Source organism: Euleptes europaea, chromosome 6 (assembly GCF_029931775.1).
Source record: "Euleptes europaea isolate rEulEur1 chromosome 6, rEulEur1.hap1, whole genome shotgun sequence".
NCBI classification, from domain to species: domain Eukaryota; kingdom Metazoa; phylum Chordata; class Lepidosauria; order Squamata; family Sphaerodactylidae; genus Euleptes; species Euleptes europaea.
The window spans coordinates 1731566-1738175 of NC_079317.1; positions in this window are offsets into that span (position 1 = coordinate 1731566).

A 6610-nucleotide genomic window follows, 5' to 3' on the forward strand; every position below is an offset into this window, starting at 1 on the left:
GCATGCGCCTCGGCGTCTGGCGCATGCGCTCTCAGAGCCCCGGGCCGCTCTCCTCCCGGCGCGCCGCTGACGAGGCGACTCTCATCGGGCGGGCCACTTTCCCGCCCAGCAAGGCGGCTGGCGCGCCTGCGCAAAACCCGTCGGCGCAACTTAGTGCGCCTGCGCAGTCGGTCTACGCCGCGCGGGAGCTGCGTCGCGGTCTGAGGCGGACGGGCCCGATGGCGGAGAGCGCGCGGCGGGTGAGGGAAAGAGGGAGACCCCCACCCAGCACCCTCCCCCCTCCTCATGAACGGAGGGGGGGGAGGCGCGGAAGCCCCCCCTTCCCCTCCGTGAGGCGATTCCGCCTCGCGCGCCCCGCCCCCACGGGGGGGAAGAGGGTGCCCCTCCCCCCCACTCAGGCGCACGCCGGCGGGCGGGCCTTCCTCGCTCCCCCTGCCCCGGGGGGAGGGGCTCCCTGGGGGCGGGGCGGCCTCCCCCCTTTCCTCCTCTCGCTCCGCCCCCGCGCTCCTCGGGCTCGTCTGCGGAACTCCCCGACACAAGAGGGGGGAGGGGGGAGGGGGAGGTTGTGTGTCAACGGGAGTCTCGCGGGCGTCTCTCCTCCCCCCCAACACCTTTAGTGGAAATGGCTTTAATAATTTTAGATAAACTGGCAAAAACGGATATTACTAATCTAGTTAGTGAGTTATATAAATTAGTTTTATATATATATATATATAAAACTAAATTTATATAATTCTCCGGAAGTCTGGTGATGGGTCACTTTGGAGGGTCAAAAGGGTATTTTGAAATCTATAATTTTGTAATGTAGATCATATTAAGTAGATTATGCAATTCATACTTTTGTATTTTTTTCTTGTTATTTTTCTTATTATTAGTGTAAGTGTTTGATTTGTTTTTTGTTGAGTTAGGTTATAAAAATAACAAAATTAAAAAATAATAATTTTAGGTCACAAAATATATACAATTTTAAAATTTTATATATATATATATATATATATATATATATATATATATATATATATATATATATATAATTTTATTATTTTCAAACGAATAAAGGGGTACACATAAAATGGATGGGTGTGTGGAAATAGTGTATATTTTGTTATGTTTTATGGTTTTATTATATTATGTATTATATTTGTACATTGTGACATGTTGTTGACGTTAAGCCGCCCGGAGCCCTGGGACCAAGGGCGGGATAGAAACCGGAGAATAAATTTAGAGGCCTGAAGTGGGAGGGGGGAAGGAAGGGGGGAGGGCATGGCGGCCTTCCCCCCCTTTTATACCTCCGACTGGGGGCGGCAGGTGAGAGATACCTGCGAGCCTCAGGTGTGGATTCCCTCCCTCCCCGTGATGGAGGGAGGGGCGCTGCTCCTTGGGGGGGGGTTGAGAATGAACATGTGCAAAGAGGCATGGGTTGTTGTTTTTTGTGGGGGTGGGGAGAGAGTTCAGGAATGAGCAAAGAGCCTTGGAGAGGTGAGAGGGTATAACCCGAGGCCCGTTCTTGGGAGTCTTCATCTTGTCAGAGAGCCTGCATTGTTTAGTGGTTTGGAGCAGTGGACTCTGATCTGGAGAACCAGGTTTGATTCCCCACTCCTCCACATGAGCGGTGGAGTCCTCCAGGTGGGGCTGGGCAGGGGGAGGTTCCCCTGGAATGACAGCTCATCTCCAGACCCCAGAGATCAGTCTCCCTGGAAGAAAAAATGGATGCTGTGGATGGTAGGCTCTGTGGCATTGCACCCCACGGAGGTCCCTGTCCACCCCCAAATCTCCAGGAGTTTCCCAAGCTGGATGTGGCAACCCTACCCTGCCCCCATCCCCCAGCAGTGGCCAGGGATGACCTTGCAACCCTACAAAGTTCCCTTCATCAGATCTGAGCTAAGAAAAGCAGGCAAAGGGAGCTTTGACTCTGGGAAAGCTCATACCCCCAAAATATTGTTTGTCTCTAAGGTGCTACTGGATTTGAATCTAGCTGTTTTGCAAAAGAACAGATTCTTAGCTTCATCCGCACCCTTGGAAAGCATGCATGCTTTAAGCAGAGGTTAAATGGCCATCTGTCAGCAAGGCTGATTCTATGACCTAAGGCAGATGATGAGAGGGAGGGCATCTTGGCCATCTTCTGGGCATGGAGCAGGGGGTCACTGGGGGTGTGCGGGGGGAGATAGTTTGGAATTTCCTGCATTGTGCACGGGGTTGGACTAGATGACCCTGGTGGTCCCTTCCAACTCTATGATTCTATGCTCTGCTGTTTGCATGGTGCCCAGCCAGTGTTGGGAACATGCAGGGAAAGGTGTAGCTCAAAGGGTGGGTTTGTTCCAATCCCAATTTCTCTTCCACTTGGATTTCCTCATCATTGTCTTATTCACCCTCTCTTGTTTGCTCCTTGCATCTCCTTTAAATCCTTTGCTTCCTTCATCCATCTCTGTTGTTATGACCTTTTCTCTGCTTGCTTTCTTTTTCACCTCCCCAGCTTAGAGCAGCAAATGGTGTAGTAGAAGGTGGGCAGATATGTAGACAGTTGCTTGCGTCTAGATGGGCTGTTAGGTGGTCACATTCCCTGGAGTTTAGCATTTAGCTTGGGATAAACATCTCACAAGGGGTATGAATGCATTTCATTGACCAGGGAGGCATGTTTTGTGACAGGCCAGAGACCTTGTTCTCTCCTTAGCCTGCTGTTCTTTGAACGTAGAATCAGATATGCTAGAAAACATGAGGGGAATGCACTCCCCAGCAGAAGCAATATGGGTGGAAGTACTGTGCCCTAAGAGTTACTTACTTAAACTTAGCCCACCTGTTCAAACCCTTGACGCTGATCTCGAGTTGGAGAAGGAAGTGACCTAAGTGGATAATGTTATGATGCTGGGTGATTTATTTTATTTTTGTTAAATTTCAACTACCTTCACAATGATTGGGTAAACATGTGCTTGAGTCATGTTGTAGATATGAGATTCCTAGAAATCATAAATGACTGTGTGCTAGAACAGTTGGTCACAGAGCCAACCAGAAGGGTATTGAACACATGAAGCTGCCTTATACTGAATCAGACCCGTGGTCCATCAAAGTCAGTATTGTCTACTCAGACCGGCGGCTGATCTCCAGGGTCTCAGGTAGAGGTCTTTCACATCACCTAGTCCCTTTAACTGGAGGTGCCTGTAATAGAAACTGGGACCTTCTGCATCCCAAGCAGATGCTCTACCACTGAGCCACACAGCCCCACCATTATTGATTTTGGACTTGTTTTTTAGTGGGGCTCAAGACCTGGTGAGAGATGTAGGCGTTGTTGCACCAGTTGGGACCAGGGACCGCAATGCTATTAAGTTCAGCATTCATGTTTTTGGAAAGTTACCTGTAAAGACCAAAACTAACATTCGATTTCAAAAGAGGGTAATACTTAAACATATGCTAAAAGGGAAACAAGAGCGAGTCAGATCCTTAGAGTAGGAGGTCCCCAACTTTTTTGAGCCTGCGGGCACATTTGGAATTATGACACGCCATGATGGATGCAACAACAAAATGGCTGCCACAAAATGGGTGCTGCAGGAGGTGTAGCCAGCCACCAATTGATTGCCGCAGCTTAACTTCAGTAACGGCGTAGATCCTTGTGCTCTGGTGGCAGCTGCTGCCAAAGCTACATTTTAAAAAATCTGCAAAGCCAATCAGATCTCCAGTAGTCAGTCAGAAGCCTCGCTGGCCAAAGGCTCTACCTAGCCCCACTCATTTCCTAAAAATACTTGGTGGGCACCAAAAAAGGATTTTGGGGGCACCATGGCTCCCATGGGCACACGTTAGGGACCCCTGCCTTAGAGGATGCTTGGAAGCGATTTGAAACGACACTAATAGAAACCATTTAGAATGCACTCACTAGGTTAGGACAGGTGCAGCCAAGTCTGAAAGAATGCCTGCATGCTTAACAACCCAAGTCGACCCAGTGTGCTTATACTTCAACCCAGTGTGCGGCAGCAGTAAAAAAGAAAGAAAAAGAAAGGCAAACTCTATGCTGGGAGTTATTAGGGGAATGGATTGAAAATAAAAAGGCCAGTATTATCTTCAACTCATGAAGGTGCTTTATACTGCATTATACCCTTGGTCCATCAGTATTGTCTATTCAGGCCGGCAGCAGCTCTCCAGGGTTTCAGGCAGAGATCTTTCACATCATCTACTTGCCTAGTCCCTTTAACTGGAGATGCCGGGGATTGAACCTGGGACCTTCTGCATGCCACAACCTCTCCCCTACATTGCCCTTTTATAGATCTGTGGTGCAGCCTCATTTGGAATAGTGTGCAGTGCTGGTCACCATATCTCAAAAGAGGCATAAACAGAGCTGAAAAAAGTACAGTGGAAGGCAACCAAGATGATTAAGGGGTTGGAGCGGTTCCTCAGTGGAACAGGCTTCCTCGGGAGGTGGTAAGCACTCCTTCCCTGGAGGTTTTAAAGAAGAGGCTAGATGGCCATCGGTCAGCAATGCTGATTCTATGACCTTAGGCAGATCATGAGAGGGAGGGCATCTTGGGCATCTTCTGGGTGTGGAGTAGGGGTCACTGGGGTGTGAGGGGGGAGGTAGCTGTGAATTTCCTGCATTGTGCAGGGGGTTGGACTAGATGACCCTGGTGGTACCTTCCAACTCTATGATTCTAGTGTGGGAGGGTGCCATGTCAAATTTTGACTCTGTTGCTGGGCTTGACTAAAATGTCAACAGAGCTTTCCCCAAGCCTTTGGTTCTACATAGTTGGGGGTCATCAATGGGATGAAGCGTGGCCCTCAGGGATGGGATGGAGTGGGGCTTTCAACACTCCCTAATTGCAGGTTGGGAGAAGCCCATTTGCTTTTCTTCTGTGACTCAGTTTTCTATAAAAGCTGTGGTGGCTTTGAAGAATTGGGGTTTAGGAGGACTTCTCCATGTGGAAAGATCGCAAAAGTTGGATTGAATGTTTTTTATTTTCTTGAGCTGGGACCTGGGAGCATTTGGGCTGCTTCTAGAAAGGGGGGCTGGTCAGAAGGATCCACCTCTGCTATTACTTATTCTTGCTCTGTAGTTGGTGGGAGCCCTGACCTGGATGGCCCAGGCTAGCCTGATCTCGTCAGATCTCAGAAGCTAAGCAGGGTCAGCCCTGGTTAGCACTTGGGTGGGAGACCACCAAGGGAGTCCAGGGTTGCTGTTCAGAGGAAGGCACTGGCAAACCACCTCTGTTAGTCTCTCTTGCCATGAAAACCCCCAAAGGGGTCGCCATAAGTCGGCTGCAACTTGAAGGCACTTTATACACATACACAGTTGGTGGGAACTGTCTGGGTTTTTTTGGCTTGCATTTGAGAGCAGTTAATGTACCAATACATAATTCATCGTTATAAGGGTCTGATTGTTATGTAGAGATGTGGCACAGGAGAAGAATTGGAAAAAAATATGACCCCTTCCCCCAAGGACTTTTACTTTTTCAGTGAAAAAAATTGAAAATTTTGTATAATTTTCTTAGCATACAGCAGGGGTCACTGGGGACATGGGGGAGGTAGTTGTGCATTTCCTGTGTTGTTCAGAGGATTAGACTCAGGGTGGATTTGATTTAAATCAAATTGATTTAAATCATGATTTAAATCACTAGTCAGTAGGACTAGATTTAAATCATGGTTTTCTACACTGATATGGTCTGCTGCCATTATAGGTTTTCTCCTCCAGGGAGAGAATAATATGATAAATCTCAGGCTGTACTCACAAATATCCCAGTTAAGTCTGTTCCTTGTTGGGTATGTGTGGAACCAGCTGTGGTATCTGTCTCATATTTTTATCCCACCCTCCAAGGAACCCAGAACAGTGTACACGGCCTTCTCCACTTCCATCTTACTCTCACAAAAGGCAAGTTAGGGTGAGAGTGAGTGACTGGCTCAGCATCACCCTGTGAGCTTTATGGCTAAGTGAGGATTTGAATCCAGATCTCAAATCTCTGATCACTGCATTACCCAGCATGCTGGTTTCCCCCTCCCTCTCAATGTTTCAGATTTATCCATCCAGCTCATATATGCTACTGGTGGAGGAATCATAGAGTTGGAAGGGACCGCCAGGGTCATCTAGTCCAACCCCCTGCACAATGCAGGAAATTCACAACTACCTCCCCCCCCACATCCCCAGTGACCCCTACTCCATGCCCAGAAGATAGCCAGGATGCCCTCCCTCTCAGTATCTGCCTAAGGTCATTGGATCAGCATTGCTGACAGATGGCCATCTAGCCTCTGCTTGAAAACCTCCAGGAAAGGAGAGCTTACCGCCTACCAAGGAAGAGGCCACACATAGTTCTTACAGGTTTTGTCTTTCCCGAATGGCATCTCTGTTGGAAGAATAAGAACGACAACTGTTTACTGGTCATTTACTACAGTACTGCCCTCATTAACTAGATCAGGTTAGTTGCAGGACAGTTACATAGTTTTAGATGTACGCTATCTGGGCTCGTATACCAGACTCTTCACAAGCTCTGATGTGCAGGATGACTCAAGGCAACTGCCCTTCATTTTTTGTTCCTTAAGCTCTTTATCCTTCTCTGTCCACTGCAGAGACGTTGAGGTCAGGTGCCCTTGCTTTGGGAATCCCATCCTGGCAGTGGATGAGTCTCTTCTACTTCAA